Source organism: Bidens hawaiensis, unplaced genomic scaffold (assembly GCF_021521415.1).
Source record: "Bidens hawaiensis isolate Kalapana, Puna unplaced genomic scaffold, B.hawaiensis_p1.1 tig00011471_1, whole genome shotgun sequence".
NCBI classification, from domain to species: domain Eukaryota; kingdom Viridiplantae; phylum Streptophyta; class Magnoliopsida; order Asterales; family Asteraceae; genus Bidens; species Bidens hawaiensis.
This window is the reverse complement of record NW_027491896.1, coordinates 66,184-88,208: the sequence shown is the minus strand read 5'-3', so window position 1 is coordinate 88,208 and position 22,025 is coordinate 66,184. Positions and strand designations below refer to the sequence as shown.

General features: G+C 39.1%; 1 pseudogene; it reads right to left on the bottom strand.

The window, feature by feature from the left end:
• Positions 1 to 3,086: 3,086 nt before the first annotated feature.
• Positions 3,087 to 21,584, bottom strand: LOC143538108 (glycerol-3-phosphate acyltransferase RAM2-like; annotated as a pseudogene).
• Between the last annotated feature and the right edge of the window lie 441 nt (positions 21,585 to 22,025).

Here is a 22,025-nt window from a genome sequence, read left to right as displayed (position 1 = left end):
GAATAGGAGGGCGAGGAACATGATTCAGCGCACACTTGCATGATCACATATACCAGGGGAGTTTGTTCCACTTTATTTTTCTTTATGTTTAGTTTTGTCTTTTCCTTGTCTCACATTGAGGACAATGTGAAATTTAAGTGTGGGGATGGGGAACTGACGTTTTCATTTTTAAGAAAAATAAAAGAATATTGAAAATCTTGGGAGTTAATATTTATAAAAAAATTAATAAATAAATAAATAAAATTTAAGAAAAATGTCCATTGAAAATTGTTTTTCTTCTACGTTAAGCAGGATATGATATTATTACCGTTGTGTTAACAAGCTCTCATAACTTTTAAAAAAATAATAATAATAAAAGAAGAGATGGTTTGCATATCTGATTTGGGATGTGTCAGGTAGGCCCAACTAGCTTTGATAGTCCTCTTTAGCAGATTTATATAAATATATATATATAATAATTTGAAAAATTGTGAAATCGAATTTCGATGCTTAGGGAGGATACCATAATCTAAAAACTTTGAAATGGTAAGAATTAAATGCACTCAAACCAATACACCGCCACATGTCCATCTTTTTACGAGCTTTGAAATAATTATATATTTTAGGGTGATATAAAGTATTGCAAAAAAAAAGATAAGAAAGAAAAAAAAAAGTATGTTATGAAAGTTATGTGTACTCTGAAAAGTTGTTCCAAAAAAGCAAATGATTATGAGAAAGTTATGTATTGTAAAATGCCAAAGAAGCATTCTCAAAGTTAGTAAAAGAGGCCAAAGATGCACATACTAGACGGGACTTAGAGTTTACGTGTTACCGAGGGGATAGTGACTCTGAGGATACACTATTGGGGCTCGAAGGTTCTTAGTCAATAAATATCAAATTAGGAGTTTATAGGACAAAGTCCAATAATATTTAGGAATAGCTCGTACGAACTCCACATGACCATCCATCCATCAATCAAAATTTCACCGAGTGCATCTAATTAGTACAATCAACGAGTACTTGGCTTATGGTGATTTGTCGAACCAGTTTGCTTCGACTCTAGTCTTCTAGCTCTCTTTTTCTGAGATGGGATAGGTGTAGCCTTGATTTTTGGACTTAAAACGCCTAATGCAGGCCGGTGGCTAGGTTTAAGTGGACAACAATATCGGCAATCGCGGTCAATATGTCGAACTGTTTCTTGTGCTTTAATAATAATAAATAATCTGGGAGTTTGTTGTTTTTCACTTGGTTATGATCCTGTGTAGATTTCTTTTTCAGGGACGAAAACGTCTTAAGTGTGGGGATGTTTGATTTGTTGTAAAACACACCTATTTTCTTCACCTTTTTAATATCTTCTAAGTGCTTAATTATATAATAATTGATGATTTTAACTCGTTTTAACATGATCTTACAAAGCTTAATATTTGGTGTAGGTTATGAGTTTTACAAGAGAAAAATTATGGATTTTGGAATAGAAACGAGGCATTTTTGATCAATTTTAAAGACTAAAACTCAAGGCCCGACACAAGCCCACAAGATCAAAGCCTTACATGATATTATATAAGATTATTAACAAAAAAACAAACCCTAACCAGCCCTAAATCCCGAAATCAACACCCCCTTCACCAAGAAAATTCGTTTTTTCAATTGGCAGCCAAGGAAGGAAGAAAAAAGAGTTGTGGAGGCTTGGTGGCGGCTAGGGGAAGAAGAATAACATCAAGGGAGACTTGGTACAGCAGCTAGGGTTGATCTTCATCAATAATCTCAGCCCTAATCTTCAGTATAACTCTTATAAACTTTGCGTTCTTGTTCAAGGTTCATACTTGTTGATTTTGAACTTTAAACTTGATTTCTTTTGCAATTGAATTGAAGATTGGATTGTGTATGATCTTGATAGATTGTTGTATGATTAATATGATGTTTATGATGATTAACATGGTGTTTATTAAGAGTTATAGCTGCTGTCCAAAAATTATGTTAGGCTAAACTTGTTAGTTCTACCTAGGTTTGATGAATATTGTTAGGTTTTAGTAAGTAATATGAATTGTTTGATCATCATGACTTGATATGTTAATGAAAGTTTGGTTTAATATTGAATTAGGTTGTGTTTAGTGGCTGTGATTTTATTAATTATACGCATAAACCCCTTGTTTTGATTGATTGTTGCTTGTTTGACTCTTTACTTTGTGTTTAGAGATTGTTTGCGGGGTGTACAACCGTAGGGTTTAGTTAAGTGTGTTAATTGATTGAATTAAGCGGGTAGGCACCTTCTTAGAGACTGAGAGGTGATAGGAAGTAAGGTCGTCTCATAGCTTTTACTTGTTAAGACTAGGATCGCGCGAGAGCGGGTTCGGTTCTTCTCGGGTTTGGGTTTGTGAGCGATTAGTTGATCTAGTTTAAGTTAAACCAAATTGTTCCTCTATCCTTGGTTGCATAGTATTTGTTTTCATTAGGGTCGTGTGTCGGTGAGACCGAGAGGAGAGTCGACATTCGAACACTTTAGCAATTCGTTTCCCGGTTTGTTCTTAAAAGCAACTATGTGTAAGTTAGGGTTTGTTAGTGAGACCGAGAGGTGATCTAGCTTTCTTGAGTGAACCTTAGTTGTGTCATCCTTAGATACCGGTGTCGTGAGATTATGAAATCCATTAGCTTGTTAAACCTTCAATTGGATTCTTACCTAGGTAGACGTTTTCTCCATTGTTAAGTCTCATTCTTAAAGTTTTGTTAAGTCTTGTTAGGTTAAGTCTTTTAATTTAGTTAAAGTAAGTTAGGTCAAGTAGTTAATAACTAAAATTCATTTAAAAAGTTATTATTCTTAGGAAGATCTTTTCTAGGGTTATTGATCATAGACGTTTTCACGTGTCCTTGTATTCGATACTCGGACTTCCTTAGGTCTATACTACTTTTGATCGGTACACTTGCCGGTAGTGTGCGGATTCATTAGGAGTTTCGTTTTATAAATTTAAAGCTTAGTTGTGAGTTTCATAGAAAGAGCATCATTAGACACACATCAATAATTTATACACAACAATTTGATTTTTCCAAATAATTTGGTACAACATAATATATATGTCAATATTTATAAACCAAACAGTACCATCGAATTCCTAGCACCCCATGATCTTTTTTGCAAAAACTTTGGTTTCTTTTGTACTCATCGTTCCATCATTTCCAGCCAACACCTTGTAGTTATCTTTCCTCATAAAATTCGTACACTCGTACGACAAACTCGAAGAGATCATCCGTTGAATATAGTTAGCCACATCGTGGCTCGACTTACCACTTGCACAAGTTAATTCATAAGGTAGCTTGTTCAAGAAGATAGCTTCGTAAGCTGGACTAGGGTTTATAAAAAAGTATGTCCTTCCACCCTCTTACGGTGGTGCCATGAAACATGCTCATTTTTTTCGACATCGCCACGGGTAATAGCTGTTAAACCTTAGATAAGTGAACCAAACACGATATTGCATAAAACGTTTATGCGACTCTTTTCATTAATAATAAACAAGAACAAAATACTTTCTACTCTTTCTACTCTCTACTGGAAATAAACCTTTTGATGGGTTTATATAACACCCACAATTCTAATCCTACTCAAACTAGAAAACATAATTAAACTAGACATCTAATTTATTTAATAATAAGTAAAAGATAATTATGACACCAAGTTATTCAACTTGGTCCCTGAACTTTGGATCTCCACCAAACCGCCCCTTGAGATCTTCCGTACCACCCTTATACATTTCGTATTATTCATTCGGGTCCTTCAAGTTGGTGTTGCTCCAAGTTTTACACTCCCTCTCAATACCAAATTCCATTGTTCCTCCAAGATCCTTCACACCTTGTAACGCCTTAACCTCTTTGAGCTTGATTCTTGGATTCGACTTCATAACCCTACATTCAGGTTTCTTTTTCCTGTTATCAATTGAGCTAGTTTCGAGATTACCATTATTTAGAACTGCATCACCCGTTTTCAGATAGGAACCAACTTTTGCTTTCTCAACTCCATGACCAACTATCATGGTACTTAAAGCAATTCTTACATCCCCTCTTAATGCATGCTCCCTCTGGAACTCAAGTTCTTTATCCGTTTGTTCATTTGGATCACCCGAACTTTGCATGAACCTCATGCAAACTCCAACATCAACTTTGTTGGTTTGTTGATTTTTGTAACGATTCCGGCAAAATCAGGAATACCCTAGCCGGTATATACTATTTACGTGTTATTTAATACTGAATATATGAATTATAATGTGTATATACGAGTATGTATGATTCACGGTACGAATTATACTCGATTATACAGTTAATCATATTGGAAGTACGGTTAACCGATTGACGGTTATTGAAACCCGAATGAATCGGAGATTACATTATAGACGAAATATATAATGTTTAGTGATGTTTACGAAGTATTAAAACTTCGGGATAAGTGAATTAAAGCACAGAAAAGAGTTTTCGATTTAATGGTACGTCGGTACGTTAAACGAAACCTTTAATACCAAACCAAGCAAGAAATGATCGATCAAGCCGTAAAAGATGCACAATTATTAATAATATGATGTTTCAAGTAAATAAATGTCATGGTTTAAGTTTTTAAAGTTTTAAATCGGTTTTATATAAATTTTATTTTTTTTAAGCCGAAAAACGACCTTTTTGGCCTCGTTTTGAGCGGAATTAAACGTTTAACCGAAAAACGAACTGAACCAGATTATCCACAACTTTATCCAGATCATGTAATCCGAATGTGTGGCCAAGAATGGAGGTGTGGGCCCCTCCCCGCACCCTTATGGAGACCGATCGGATGAGGGTGTTCCCCTCATCCCTTTCATTTTCTTTTTTTCTAAAACCCAAACTCCCAAATTCTCTCAACCCTTCAAACATTCATCCAACTTCCCTTTGATTTATACCAAGAAACCGAGGTAAAGATCGGATTATAGTCGTGTTCATCTTCTTTTCTCGAGTCATTTACAAGAAAATGAGGTTTCAAGTGAAAAATGGGTGAAAATCCGAGATGAAAACGATTCTTGCGTGATCAAGTGATGTATACAAGTTATACAAGGGATCTTGGTCCAAGAAATGAGTTAAAAGTGTCAAAAACGAATTTTTACGGTTAAAAATCTTTGTTTTGATGTCTTAACCGAAACCATGAAAGAAATGGCTTGATTGTGGGTGTAACTTGCTTGGTGTGGTGTTATTGTGCTTGTAGGTGTTATATCTAGTTGCTAGCAAAGGCTAGAAAGCAAGATCTTTGCGATCTAAAGCTAGAAACACAAGGTAGTTCGGTTTTTCATATGATTTATATGATTTGGACAGATTGTGATAGACTTAGATTTGGGTCATGAAATTTCACAGAGATGATCTACACATGAAAATATGAGATCTGTGACAATTTGGTAATTTTTGGACAAAGGATTAATATTTAGTGAATTTAATGCTCGGTTTTGGCTAAAAATGATGAAAAATAGTTAAACATCATGAAAAATTCTGGAAATTCCAGATAAGCTTTTTATAACATATAAAAGTCACACACAAAATTTCAGATCCGTTGGAGAAGTCTAAGTAGGTTTTCGGTAAAACGATTTCTAGGGTTTTCTAGCTCGGTTTTGGTGAAAATGGCATGAAAAATGAGATTTTGGTTCTGGAAAAATTACATGGAACTATGTGGATGGCAGGGATCATACCAGAAAAATTTGGGATTTTTCTACGGTCGTTTGGTATTTTCGATATATTTGGTGTTTAAATGACGTTTAAAAATAGATAAATAAATGTTAAATATAAAAATTAATTCTGGAAATATTTTTATAAAATTCCTTACTGTCAAAAAGTGATTTGTGCAAAATTTCAAGATCCGAGACTAAACGGATAATTATTTGTGCTAAAAAGAATATAAAAACAAACCTTTAAAGCTTAAAACGCGTAAACCGGCAAAGTTCGCCTAAGCGAGCTGACTGGTGTATAAAAACCTTAAAAATGAACTATTTTCATGAAACTAAGTCAATCAAGTAAAAATAAATCATCCGAAAATAATTCGGATGATTTGGGTATTTTTATCCGAAATAACAGTTTCCGGCACCCTAAAGACGGAAACGGGTCCCGCGGCCAAACGGGGCGTCTAAACCGAGCTCTAAATTCACGGTTTTAACTAAAATATCAGTCAAACACTATTTTCGGGTCGTGTGTGACCAAACTTATTTTTGAAACATAAAAACGGATAACCGTGCTTGGCACGCAAAACGGGGAAAACATAATAATAATAATTTTGACAGATAAACTCTAAGAGATATCACAATCTGAGTCCTGAGAAGTGTCTCTGGGTTAACATTGTCCCCGGATCGAGTACAGTACTGGGTTAACAGTGTCCCCAGATGTACCGGTTGACACGGATTTAATTTATGGAAATTGTATAGTAACGACTTAGGTATCATATTACAGATTCAGGCTCATAGCTGTTCACTGTACTACATACTGACTCACGAGAAGGTGAGTTTCACGAGCCCCTTTTTACTGAACTGTTTTAAATATTTTCCCGGGGCGGAAATCATGTTTCTATCAAAATGTTTAAGTACATGCTGATCGCATGGAAATGAATGTATTTATATAATGTTTATTGTACGGGAATCGTACGGTAATGTATTAAGATGGTAATTGTCTGAGTTGCTAACAGTGTAAGGCCCGAAACAGTGTTCTGTGTTAACAGTGTCCCCAGAGGTTATTAAATGGGTTTCTGGGTTAACAGTGTCCCCAGAGGGTATTAAATGTGTTTCTGGGTTAACAGTGTCCCTAGAGGTTATTAAATGTGTTTCTGGGTTAACAGTGTCCCCAGAGGTTATTGGATGTGTCTCTGGGTTAACAGAGGTTTCACTTGTAGGCTTAGCATAATTACATCGCTATTATATGATTATTATAATGATTTATCATCGTTTACTTAAATTAGTGAAACTCACCAACTATTCGTAGTTGACCCGTTTTCTTTACATGCTTTCTATGTACACCCAAATTGGAATGAGTGATACGTGCTTGATGATGTGTGCTATTTTGTGGAAGCTTAAGGATCTTTATTTTGTATTAAATATGCTAATGTACTATCGGTAAAACTTATGTGTTAACGCCTAGATGATAACGAAACTCGGAACAATGTATTGAGATGTAAATTAATGTAGTGGTGTTTTCTTTATAAGCAATGCTGTTGATATCAGATGCGTCTGTTGCATCCAGTTTACGTTTCCGCTGCGGTTACGGGGTGTTACAGAACTTGGTATCAGAGCCATTGGTTATAAAGAATTAGGATGTCTTTAAAAAGATACCTAAAATATAACCAGTAGCTCAAGTATTATAGGATCTGAATATCAACTAATAATTTATAGTGACGAGATCTGGATGAACTTGGATGGACAAGTGAGTTATTATGGTCCGGAACATAATAACAGACTTGTCCGCACGAGGGAATTCAGGAGAAGTCACGGGGGACTTTAATAGGTAAAATTGGCAACATATGTGTAAATATATGATAATATTGTTATGTGGCAAAGTTGTATAAGTAAGTGTATATTAATTTGATTATGATTTACACTATGGAAAGAACTATATGTTTGTTAACTTGTGTGCAGGTAAGAATGTCGAGAACTCATAGTTTATCGGTGGAGGAGGACCCGGAGGAAGTCAGCTCCGGGAACTCTGGGAGTCTACGCATATCATCCAGCTCTGAGCCTAGCGAGGCTAGTCGTAGGAGCTCTAGCCAGTCCTCCCCAGTCTGGATTGTCAGATCCCCCACCCCACCCGCACCACAGGCCACCCCTATCCCTCCCGGATTCGGACCCCGCCTCACGGCGCGGATCAGTGTCCGGCATGTCCCACCTACCTCTCCCCCACCCAGACCTGCTACCCGCAGGGGCGAGCCCTCCCGCTCCCAGCCCGAACTGTGACTCCACCTGTGTGGGGTCTCCCTAGGCAGGAAAGGGACGCGGCGGCATGGCTTCGAGTGCTCACCGAGCAGGTGAATGAGCACTCCGCCGCCTTGACATTGGGAGTGCAGAGGCGGATGTATCTGGGGGACTGCATACTGGACCACCAGTATGCGATTGCGCAGCTAAGGAGGGAGTGCTCATACTCCCATTTGATGATTGATCGGTTAGAGGCGCGGGTCCGGGGTGTGTTGGCAGTGATGGTGGTGTTGGTGGCAGTGATGTTGTGGTGGGTATACCAACGAGTTTAGTGATGTTAGGATGGTAGAAGTCATTGACCGCTTTTTGATACTCTGTGTAAGCAGTTAGTGGTGATGCTAACATAGAGTGAATCTTGGGTAGTTATAATACAACCACTGGCCCTTAGGGGGTCTCTTTTGGGGTATATCATTATAGATACTTTTGGGTATCATTCAAGCACTGACCCATTGTGGGTTATGTCGAGATGATGCCGACATAGGGCCCTTGTATAAAAAAACTTAACCTATGTAATGGTGACAGGGAAGTAATGTGAACGGATGTTTGTGTAATATGTACTAATGTTTATTAATGAATGGAATGTGTGTTGTGTTTTATGATTGGAATTTGTATTAATTACATGTATTTTTCTGAATGTTGTGTAGAATGGCACCAAAACGATCAGCACAAATGTCGGAAGTGGATGTGAGCCGTTTGATTGCTCAACAGTTGGAGGCGGCGATACCGGATATAGTATCGCGCATCGCCGCCAGTATTAACAATTCGACCAATCCAACCCCTCCGAGCAATCAAACGACCACCAATAATGACGGGGAACAAAATGCTAATCCTCCACAGAACGATAACACGATTCTGAGTAATGACGCACCGCCTAGGGTGGTCGTTACGGACAGTAATGGCCCTATACCAACTGTAGAAACGAACCGCACTGAACCAATTCCTGCATCCAGGGGATGTTCAATCAAAGACTTTATGTTGTGCAAGCCCCTAGACTTTAGCGGGTCTGAAGGACCAAATGGGTTAGTTAAATGGATCGAGAAAATAGAATCCGTTGTGAACATCAGCAACTGCCCCGAGGATTGTGTTGTTAAGTATGCTACCTGCACATTCACGGACCATGCCTTGACATGGTGGAACACCATAGTGCAGACCCTCGGTCAGGCGGCAACAAACCGCATGACCTGGACAGAGCTCAAGGCTCTTGTACTGGAACATTTCTGCCCGAAAAACGAATTGCAAAAATTAGAAAATGAATTGTGGAACCTGGAGATGCAGGGGGCAGACCACTTGGGTTATACGAACCGGTTTAATGAGTTGTCGCGATTGGTAACATGGTTGGTCACCCCAGAGTCGAAGAGGGTTGAGCGTTATATTTGGGGGCTAACTCCAGTTGTAAGGAATATAGTCAATTCTGGGGGACACCAGACGTATGAGGGTGCGGTGACGCAAGCTGGTATCGTCACGTATGATTTCGTAAGGAGCGGGTCACTGAAGGTGGCAGGAGAATCCGCTGGGGGAAAGCGGGGTACACATGACCATAGGATCCAGGAAAAGCAGCAAAATAAACGTGCTAGGCCCACTGCCCAGAACTACGCCATGACTAGTTCGGGCGGAAGGCAGGAACCGCAGACAAGGACGTATCCCAGGTGTGGGAAATGCGGTTACCAACATGGTGGCGAGTGCAGGGTGGTAGTGTGCCATCGGTGTGGCAGGGAAGGGCACTACGCACCGAGATGTAGGACAAACCTGAACACTCTGAACCGACAACCGCAACCTATCCGTGCGCAGCCATTTAGGACCCAACCAGCCCGACAACAAAACCAACAAGGAAACCAAACGGTGACCACCAGCCGTGCTTGCTATGAATGCGGCAGCATGGATCACTTCAAGAGTCACTGTCCGAAGCTGAACCAGGGAGGAAACGGGAGGCAAACCGCGGGTCAAGCGTCGTCGTCCAATCCGGCGAGAGGCCGAGCATTCGTGATGGGAGCGAGCGAAGCACGCCAGGACCCCAGCGTAGTGACAGGTACTTTCCTCGTCTCTGATCATTACGCCTCTGTATTATTCGATACGGGCGCCGATAGAAGTTTTGTCTCCGTTAAGTTTCTATCGATAGCAAACCTTCCAATTGGTGAAACCATAGAACCTTATACCATAGAAGTCGCTAACGGTAAAACCATGATAGTTAATCAAATAGTTCGGAATTGCCCTTTTATTCTGAACGAACAATCCTTCCTGATTGACTTGTTACCGGTAGAATTGGGTAGTTTTGACGTGATAGTGGGAATGGATTGGTTAGCACGTAACAAAGTGGAAATAAATTGTGAAAAGAAAATCGTCAAGATCCGGGTGTCGGATGACGAAGAGGTATTAGTTCAAGGAGAGAAGTCGGGCACCATGATGCCATTTATATCCCACCTCAAGGTGCTAAAATATATACGCCAGGGATGCGTGGCGTATCTAGCGAGCTTGAAGGGCAAGGATCCTGAGGAAAAACGGGTGGACGATATCCCGGTGGTACGCGAATTTCCACAAGTTTTCCCAGAGGAACTTCCTGGATTACCGCCAACCCGACAGGTCGAATTCAGAATCGATCTATTACCTCAAGCTGGCCCTGTTGCTAAGGCACCCTACCGACTTGCACCATCAGAGATGCAAGAATTATCCAACCAGTTGCAAGAATTGTTGGATAAAGGATTTATACGTCCTAGTTATTCCCCGTGGGGTGCACCTGTACTATTCGTGAAAAAGAAGGACGGGAGCCTTAGAATGTGCATTGATTACAGGGAGTTGAACAAGTTAACAATCAAAAATAGGTATCCTCTTCCCCGAATTGATGACCTGTTCGACCAACTGCAAGGTGCGAGCTACTTCTCAAAAATTGATCTTAGATCGGGATACCATCAAGTTAGAATTCAAGAGGAGGATATCCCAAAAACCGCATTTCGGACTCGCTACGGCCATTACGAGTTCTTAGTTATGCCTTTTGGGCTAACAAATGCGCCAGCAGTGTTCATGGATCTCATGAATCGAGTCTGTAAACCCTACCTCGACAAATTCGTCATCGTGTTCATTGACGATATTTTGATCTACTCGAAGAGTAAAGAAGAGCACGAGCAACACTTAAGATTAATCTTAGAGCTTCTAAATCAGGAGAAGTTGTATGCAAAATTCTCCAAGTGTAACTTCTGGTTACAAGAGGTGCAATTCCTCGGTCACGTTATAAACCATCAAGGAATACACGTTGATCCGAGTAAGGTTGAAGCAATTAAGAATTGGCAAGCGCCTAAATCTCCAAAGGAAATCCGCCAATTCTTAGGCTTAGCTGGATATTATCGTCGATTTATAGAGAACTTTTCCAGCATCGCCCAACCTTTAACCCTCCTGACTCAAAAGGATCGAAAGTATGAATGGGGAGAAGAACAGGAAACGGCGTTTCAAACGCTAAAACAAAGATTGTGCCAAGCGCCAATCTTAAGTCTCCCCGACGGAGACGATGGTTTTGTCGTGTATTGTGACGCATCCCGGAGAGGGTTAGGATGCGTGTTGATGCAAAATAATAAGGTTATAGCCTATGCTTCTCGACAGTTAAAAGTACACGAGAAAAATTACACTACTCATGACTTAGAACTGGGAGCAGTTATCTTCGCACTTAAAATCTGGAGACATTATCTCTACGGTACAAAGTGCACCATCTTCACCGACCATAAAAGTTTGCAACACATATTCGATCAGAAAGAACTGAATATGAGACAACGAAGATGGGTCGAGTTGTTAAGCGACTATGACTGTGACATCCGTTATCACCCCGGCAAGGCTAACGTCGTAGCCGATGCCTTGAGTAGGAAGGATCGAGTTAAGCCATTGCGTGTGCGAGCGCTGGGGATGATAGTCCAGTCGAACCTTTCGGATCTGATTCGAGTTGCTCAACGTGAGGCGTTGAAAGAGGAACAAATGGAAAACGAGGGACTTTACGGTAACGAGAAAAATTTCGAACAGCGCGTGGACGAAATTCTCTATTTCAAAAATCGGATTTGGATCTCGACCCTCCATGACCTTCGTGAATTAATCATGGACGAAGCGCATAAATCGAAATATTCCATACATCCGGGATCGGATAAGATGTACAAGGATGTGAAGGAGTTCTACTGGTGGCCGGGTATGAAAAAGGATATAGCCACATACGTCGGCAAGTGTACGACGTGTGCGAGGGTTAAGGCGGAGCACCAGAAACCCTCGGGGATGTTACAACAACCGGAAATTCCCGAATGGAAATGGGAGCAAATCACGATGGATTTTGTGACACATCTCCCTAAGACGTCCCGTGGACACGATGCAATTTGGGTAATCGTGGATCGATTAACCAAGTCGGCACATTTTATTCCGATTAGAAATAATTATAACACCGAGAGACTTGCGCAGATTTATATAAATAAAATTGTGTCTCGTCATGGGATACCCATCTCAATCATCTCCGATCGAGATAGCCATTTGACCTCCAATCTTTGGCAAGCTGTACAAGAAGCGCTGGGAACGCGTATTGATCTAAGCACAGCTTACCACCCTCAGACCGACGGTCAGTCTGAGATGACCATCCAAACACTGGAGGATTTGCTTCGTGCATGCGTACTGGATTTTAAGGGAAATTGGGATCAACATCTCCCACTCGTTGAATTTTCCTATAATAACAGTTACCATAGCAGTATAAAGGCAGCACCTTACGAAGCATTGTATGGACGGAAGTGCCGATCACCACTCTGTTGGACTGAAGTGGGCGACACACAGGTTATTAGATCGGACCTGGTCCAGGAAACGACCAGCAAAATCCTTGAAATTAAGAACAATCTGAAGGCCGCACAGGATCGGCAGAAGAGTTATGCCGATACCCGTAGGAAACCGTTATCATTTGAGAAAGGTGATAAAGTGTATTTGAAAGTATCACCTTGGAAAGGAGTAGTCAGATTTGGAAAGGTGGGGAAGTTAGACCCTAGATACATTGGACCATTCGACATTACTGCAAAAATCGGTCCTGTAGCATACCGATTAGAACTGCCTGATGAACTGAGTGCAGTTCACAATGTGTTTCACGTGTCGAACTTGAAAAGGTGTCTGTCGGATGAGACATCGGTGTTACCCTTAGAGGGTGTCCAAATAAGTGATAAGCTTAATTTCGTAGAGGAACCCATAGAAATAGTGGACGGGAAAATCAAGCAACTTAGACACAATAAGATCTCGTTGGTCAAAGTTAGATGGAACTCGCAACGAGGCCCAGAATATACATGGGAACGAAAGAACGAATTTCGGAAGAAATACCCCCACCTATTTCCTCAAAAGGAAGTAGTTGACGCGTAAAATTTCGAGGACGAAATTTTTGTAACGGGGGAAGAATGTAACGATTCCGGCAAATTCAGGTATACCCTAGCCGGTATATACTATTTACGTGTTATTTAATACTGAATATATGAATTATAATGTGTATATACGAGTATGTATGATTCACGGTACGAATTATACTCGATTATACAGTTAATCGTATTGGAAGTACGGTTAACCGATTGACGGTTATTGAAACCCGAATGAATCGGAGATTACATTATAGACGAAATATATAATGTTTAGTGATGTTTACGAAGTATTAAAACTTCGGGATAAGTGAATTAAAGCACAGAAAAGAGTTTTCGATTTAATGGTACGTCGGTACGTTAAACGAAACCTTTAATACCAAACCAAGCAAGAAATGATCGATCAAGCCGAAAAAGATGCACAACTATTAATAATAAGATGTTTCAAGTAAATAAATGTCATGGTTTAAGTTTTTAAAGTTTTAAATCGGTTTTATCTAAATTTTATTTTTTTAAGCCGAAAAAACGACCGTTTTAGCCTCGTTTTGAGCGGAATTAAACGTTTAATCGAAAAACGAACTAAACCAGATTATCCACAACATTATCCAGATCACGTAATCCGAATGTGTGGCCGAGAATGGAGGTGTGGGCCCGACCCCACACCCTTATGGAGACCGATCGGATGAGGGTGTTCCCCTCATCCCTTTCATTTTCTTTTTTTTCTAAAACCCAAACTCCCAAATTCTCTCAACCCTTCAAACATTCATCCAACTTCCTTTTGATTTATACCAAGAAACCGAGGTAAAGATCGGATTATAGTCATGTTCATCTTCTTTTCTCGAGTCATTTACAAGAAAATGAGGTTTCAAGTGAAAAATGGGTGAAAACCCAAGATGAAACCGATTCTTGCGTGATCAAGTGATGTATACAAGTTATACAAGGGATCTTGGTCCAAGAAATGAGTTAAAAGGGTCAAAAACGAATTTTTACGGTTAAAAATCTTTGTTTTGATGTCTTAACCGAAACCATGAAAGAAATGGTTTGATTGTGGGTGTAACTTGCTTGGTGTGGTGTTATTGTGCTTGTAGATGTTATATCTAGTTGCTAGCAAAGGCTAGAAAGCAAGATCTTTGCGATCTAAAGCTAGAAACACAAGGTAGTTCGGTTTTTCGTATGATTTATATGATTTTGACAGATTGTGATAGACTTAGAGTTGGGTCATGAAATTTCACAGAGATGATCTACACATAAAAATATGAGATCTGTAAAAATTTGGTAATTTTTGGACAAAGGATGAATATTTGGTGAATTTAATGCTCGGTTTTGGCTAAAAATGATGAAAAATAGTTAAACATCATGAAATATTCTGGAAAATTCCAGATAAGCTATTTATAACATATAAAAGTCACGCACAAAATTTCAGATCCGTTAGAGAAGTCTAAGTAGGCTTTTCGGTAAAACGAGTTCTAGGGTTTTCTAGCTTGGTTTTGGTGAAAATGGCCTGAAAAATGAGAGTTTGGTTCTGGAAAAATTACAGGGAACTATGTGGATGGCAGGGATCATCCCAGAAAAATTTGGGATTTTTCTACGGTCGTTGGTATTTTCGATATATTTGGTGTTTAAATGACGTTTAAAAATAGATAAATAAATATTAAATATAAAAATTAATTCTGGAAATATTTTTATAAAATTCCTTACTGTCAAAAAGTGATTTGTGCAAAATTTCAAGATCCGAGACTAAACGGATAATTATTTGTGCTAAAAAGAACATAAAAACAAACTTTTAAAGCTTAAAACGCGTAAACCGGCAAAGTTCGCCTAAGCGAGCTGACTGGTGTATAAAAACCTTAAAAATGAAATATTTTCATGAAACTAAGTTAATCAAGTAAAAATAAATCATCCGAAAATAATTCGGATGATTTGGGTATTTTTATCCGAAATAACAGTTTCCGGCACCCTAAAGACGGAAACGGGTCCCGCGGCCAAACGGGGCGTCTAAACCGAGCTCTAAATTCACGGTTTTAACTAAAATATCAGTCAAACACTATTTTCGGGTCGTGTGTGACCAAACTCATTTTTGAAACATAAAAACAGATAACCGTGCTAGGCACGCAAAACGGGGAAAACATAATAATAATAATTTTGACGGATAAACTCTAAGAGATATCACAATCTGAGTCCTGAGAAGTGTCTCTGGGTTAACATTGTCCCCGGATCGAGTACAGTACTGGGTTAACAGTGTCCCCAGATGTACCGGTTGACACGGATTTAATTTATGGAAATTGTATAGTAACGACTTAGGTATCATATTACAGATTCAGGCTCATAGTTGTTCACTGTACTACATACTGACTCACGAGAAGGTGAGTTTCACAAGCCCCTTTTTACTGAACTGTTTTAAATATTTTCCTGGGGCGGAAAACATGTTTCTATCAAAATGTTTAAGTACATGCTGATCGCATGGAAATGAATGTATTTATATAATGTTTATTGTACGGGAATCGTACGGTAATGTATTAAGATGGTAATTGTCTGAGTTGCTAACAGTGTAAGGCCCGAAACAGTGTTCTGGGTTAACAGTGTCCCTAGAGGTTATTAAATGGGTTTCTGGGTTAACAGTGTCCCCAGAGGGTATTAAATGCGTTTCTGGGTTAACAGTGTCCCCAGAGGTTATTAAATGTGTTTCTGGGTTAACAGTGTCCCCAGAGGTTATTGGATGTGTCTCTGGGTTAACAGAGGTTTCACTTGTAGGCTTAGCATAATTACATCGCTATTATATGATTATTATAATGATTTGTCATCGTTTACTTAAATTAGTGAAACTCACCAACTATTCGTAGTTGACCAGTTTTCTTTACATGCTTTCTAGGTACACCCAAATTGGAATGAGTGATACGTGCTTGATGATGTGTGCTATTTTGTGGAAGCTTAAGGATCTTTATTTTGTATTAAATATGCTAATGTACTATCGGTAAAACTTATGTGTTAACGCCTAGATGATAACGAAACTCGGAACAATGTATTGAGATGTAAATTAATGTAGTGGTGTTTTCTTTATAAGCAATGCTGTTGATATCAGATGCGTCTGTTGCATCCCGTTTACGTTTCCGCTGCGGTTACGGGGTGTTACAATTTTTAACGTTTTCTATTCCACCATGACCACCCGTAACATGAAACGAAACTACCTCCTCGTGCACTTCATCCAACACGGTTTCTTTCTCGTCTTGTTCGGTTACTATCATGGTTGCGTCTTGATCAACCGTTCTTTCTTCTTCAACCATGATTTCCTCATTATCTAGATTCAAAATAATAATAATAGATGATTCCATGGTTACATTTAACGACGACTCTGGAACTACTTCTTGGCTTATCCACCAACAGGAGCCTTCTTCAAACCACTCATCTACCATATTCGTTTGAATTCGGTGACAGCTGCGTATTTTCCTTGAACATATGAGCCTCCACATCCCACGGTTCTTCTTTTCTAACTACAGCTGCATTATCTTCCTAATTAGGGTCTCGACAGTATTTTGCCATATGCCCTTTTTGTCCACATTTATGGCACCTAAAAGGAAAATGTTTTGATTGGTACCTTGATTCCTTGTATCGGGTCTTTTCGTCTGATGAATCTTCTTCAGAGTTGTCATCTCGACCCTTTTGGTTCCATTCTCTCTTCTTGGATCGGTCACGTTTCTCATTCTCCCAATACTTACTCTTGCCTTTCTCGCCATAACGGATCTCATTTTTGTTGAACTGATGCTTCTCCTTCCTTCCGACATACAAGGCTTCGCTCTCGGTTTAATTGACACCCCAGCTAACTGTTTTGCTAAGGCTTCTTGTCCAGCAAGAATATTTTCGAACTCGGTTATGCTCGGTTGGGTCGCCCACCCTTGAATAGCGGTAACGAAGCTACGGTACTCCGGCCTTAAACCGTGAATGAGTATCCGCTTCATACGAGCATCGCTAACCCGAGACTGTGGATCGAGTTCTCCAATCTCGCGACACATATTCTTTACTTTACGAAAATATTGAGAAATTGGAAGATCTCCTTGGGAAATTGTCATCAACTCACCTTCGACTAGTTGCAATCGAGCATCGTTCTTCTTCGTGAATAAGGTCTCAAGCGTATCCCACGCTTGCTTTGGGTATTAGAGAACTTGAATGTGATCAAGAACATCATCATCCACCGTTGTCTTGATGATAAACATCGTCCGACCCGCTTTCACCTGCCACTTCCCGATACTACCGTTAACATCGTTTGCAGGTTGTCTCGTCTCGGTACCGTTCGTTACATGCCAAAGATCTTGACCTTGAAGATACGACTTGATACATGTCGACCATTGTTTGAAGTTACTCTGGTTCAACTTCTTGATTCCTCCTACGACCTGAAATTCTACCATTATTACGGTTTCTTGATTTTTTTTATCGTGACTATGAACTTCGAAAGTATGCTTGCTTCGAACAACAACTTTCTAATTATCTCTAAGACGGCCAAAAAGATAAGCTTCGTCGAATAAAACAAATTATTTTGGTTTGACTTCACAAAATCTCGACGAAAAATATGAATTCAAAACTTATCAATAATTACCATACTAAGCTTTCATAAAGAAAAGCAATCTATAATATATATAAACAAAGATCCAAAAATCCTAAGTGTCGTGATGTGGTCGCTCCCCCTTTTTTTGGAGTCACCAGATTTGCTTGATTTTTAAATGGAAGCTTCTCATGCATTTGACCCGAATTCATGGGTATGGATCTTACCAAACTCATATATTCCTTAAACGGGTTATAACATCTCATTAAATAAAAAATTATTATCACCAAATTATTGATGTAAAAATCCTATAAAATAGGATATACTAAAAATTAATATCTTATTTATTTTAAAAAAGATATATATTATTTAAATTAAAAAAACCAATTTTATAGTAAAAAAAATAAACGGGTCTTGGGTCTCATCAAACCATACGTACATTATTAACTTTCATAAATATTATTTATAATTAAAAAAACCAATTTTATAGTAGAAAAAATAAACGGTCTTTGGTCTCATCAAAACTATATACCTTTTAAACCGGGTTATAACATCTCATTTATTTATGAAACAATTTATCATCAAACCATAAGTATATTATTAACTTTGATACAATAAAAAAATATAAATTCAAAAAATAAAAAAATATTAGAACAAACAATATAAATCAACCCCGTAATACGGGGGATAAAAACTAGTATATATATACTGCAAGGTGACGTAGTAGTATTAATTCTTATCACCAATTGCAATATTCTTCATATAACACGACAAAGAAACACACTTCAATTATTTCCTTCTCCTCGATCAAACAAACAATTAATTAGGGGTGGCTAACCTCAACTTCCATTTATCTTCGGACTTGACGGTTGGCGCCTAGATCAATGAGATAAATAGGATGTTTCTCTACAACCTTTACTCGCTTCAGGATACGACCTACAAATCTTTGAACTGTATCTTAACCTAGATTGGTTTCTTGGCCTATTATGCCTTTGATTGGAACTACTACCGCAATCAAGACTTACCACCAATCGGAAACACGAGCATGGATCGTTAGGCGCTGATAACAATTGTTAAACCTTAGACAAGTGAATCAAGAACACCAAACACGATATTGCATAAAACGTTTATGCGACTCTTTTCATTAATAATAAACAAGAACAAAATACTTTCTACTCTCTACTAGAAATAAACTTTATGATGGGTTTATATAACACCCACAATTCTAATCCTACTCAAACTAGAAAACATAATTAAACTAGACTTCTAATTTATTTAATAATAAGTAAAAGATAATTATGACACCAAGTTATTCAACTTGGTCTCTGAACTTTGGATCTCCACCAAACCGCCCCTTGAGATCTTCCGTACCACCCTTATACTTTCCATATTATTCATTCGGGTCCTTCAAGTTGGTGTTGCTCCAAGTTTTACAATAGCTCCTTTGTAAGTTTCGCAAACAAAGCTGAAAACCTCAGTAGAAAAGGTTCCCTACAAATGGTGCCTTCTGGGCATATAACCAAATCGCCTTCTTCTAGAAGTTTCTTGATCATGTTGGCATCGGTTGTCCGGTCTCTTGTTAACCGGACAGTTTTAATCGGGGATATGATCTCCGATAGTCTTGATAATGAGCAGGTAACTGTGGGTATTGGGCGTCCGAGGGCGGTGGAGAGGAAAATAGAGTCAAGGAGGGTGCGGTGGGAGCAAATGAACAGTACGCTAGTTTGACCCGTGGACTATTTCGGCTGAGGGGGTGGAGTCCCTTTAATATAGACTCGCACTCCTAGTGCCCAAAAAGCGTAGTAAACTAACGACATTGGGAGGACTGCACCAATGGCGATTCGTAGGCATGCGAGGAGGAAACCTATTGGAATCCGAAGAATGAGGATGAGGGCTTTGAACGAGGTTAGTTTATGAACCAGTCTGCCGTCGTGAAACACCACCGGCTTTGGTAATTTGTCTATCGTCACCGCCTTTAGCTCTGCAGTCGATGGTGGTACCACGAAACGTTCCTGAGTTGGAAAAAGATAAGTTCCACAATTCGACAACGAAATTATATAATCTATAATATCAATACCAAATATTAAAAAAATGACATTATATAATATAACAACGACATTCAAGTTAATTCGATAGTAAACGTTGAACCGAAAACATAAAATATAGTATAAGTCGACAATATGTTTGGTGAAAGTTAATCCCAAACATATTGTTGGTTAGATAAATGGGTCTGTTCGGTTATGGCGGGTTTTGAATTATCTTTAACCAAAACCGATCCTTATTTGGTGGTTTTCAAAAACTAATTAAACCAACCCATCAATTATGTCGGTTATCTGTTAAAATTGTTTCGGTTAACGATTATGGCGATTATGTTGCGCACCCCTATTTCAACCAGACTCTATATCTCAACCCCCCCCCCCCCTAAAATTCTATCTTTTACATCTTTAAGTTTCTAACCTTAAATAAAAGAAATAGAAGTCGTCATCAAACCCCACCGGCAGCCGCTGTTCACAGAACCAGCGCGGCTCACATCCACCATTGTTCACTGCTACTGAAGATAATAACAACATTAGATCTTTCATTATTATAGCTTGCAAAGTCTTCTTTTTCTTCCTTAGATCTTTCATTATTGTTTGCAATTCACATATCTAGCTAGGCATCTGTTATTGCCATTCCGGTTAATGATGATAAGTAGATGGGGATGAATCCGTGATTTAGGGTATGAGATTTGATAGATTTTTACTTTTTCTAATTAAAAGTTAAAACAAATTAAGAAAATATGTTTTACCGGTTCACCTAGCGGTTCATGGTGTCCGGTCCAACCGCCAACCATCAAAATCGTCCGGGTTTTAAGAAAACGGGCTAAAGACGGCATACCGGACCTGTATGCTTAGTGTGTCCCAGTCCGACTCCGTTCGTGTTTCAAAACACTGCCATTAATTTCAAGATATAATTTACGTCATTAAATTTGTAGTCAACGCATTCATGTTGGACTGACTTTTTGTATGGTGAATTTATAAGTCAAACCTTATACAAGTTCATACTTTGTAATGTCACTTGTTTTAATTCATTTTAAGTAAAAATAAACATACTTTTAACTTGTATTTATTTTTAGTAGATAGATAAGTTTCACGTACATATTCAGACTTTAGCGGATGTGTAATCGAGTTAGTGGCTCAAGGACAGAGATAAATACAGATGTTTCAAAAGCATGACTTACGTACCTTGCATAATTTCATATACGGGTAACCAGTTTCTAGGCAGCCAAGTGCCATCTCTGGTAGTGATGTGTCTTTAAAAGCCTTCAAAAGGGCGTCAGCCTTATTACTTCCGACAAGCACTCCAGGTGCTTTCACCAGTCCCCAACACCAAATCCGCACCCAAAAACTCCTTCAAAAACGGCTCCACCATAACCCTCGGGTTTGCGGTCAACAGGCACCGTTTCCCACATCCCGAGAACACACGCCAAGCCTCCGGGTGCAAGTCGCTGGAGTTAAACTTAGGCAAGACCGCACGTGCCACGGACTCGATGTCCGAAACCTTCATTCCCAGGGTGGAATAATAAAAAATTCCGGCGATGGGGGTAACTAGAAGTAAGAAGAGGAGTCTTAAAGGTCCTCCAACTTCAAAAGCTACAAGGGCAAAATAGGGAAATGAACTACGCCCCCGCAGCAAGGTTCCGTCCAAGTCGGAAACCACCGTCTGGTTGTTTCGGCCATGTGTTTCGCAAGTTGATATCGCCCTAAATTCATGAGAGTGTTCGGGGTTCTTGTGATTAACGGGCATTGTTGTAATGAGGCTGCTTTGGTTTGGCTTTTATTTGGAGTATTTATAGTGTTGTTGAGGGTGATCACAATTTATTTTTTTTTTTATTATTCTTTTTTTGAATGATAGGTCGACATGAAGTTAGATGAGAGGTGTCACGTAGGGGTGCAAACGAGCCGAGCCGAGCCGAGCCGAGCCGAGCCTGAGCTCGACTAGGCTCGAGCTCGGCTCGTTTAACTTATACAGAGCTCGAGCTCGGCTCGTTTCGAGCTCTATTTTCAAAGCTCGAGCTCGGCTCGTGAATGGATTTTGAAGCTCGAGCTCGGCTAGGGCTCGGCTCGTTTACTTTTTATAAATTATTTTTTATATAATTATAATATTTTATATATTTGTTTTCTATTATATTTTTATGTATAAAAGAATATATATTATTTAGTTATATTTATTTATTTTTTCATAACA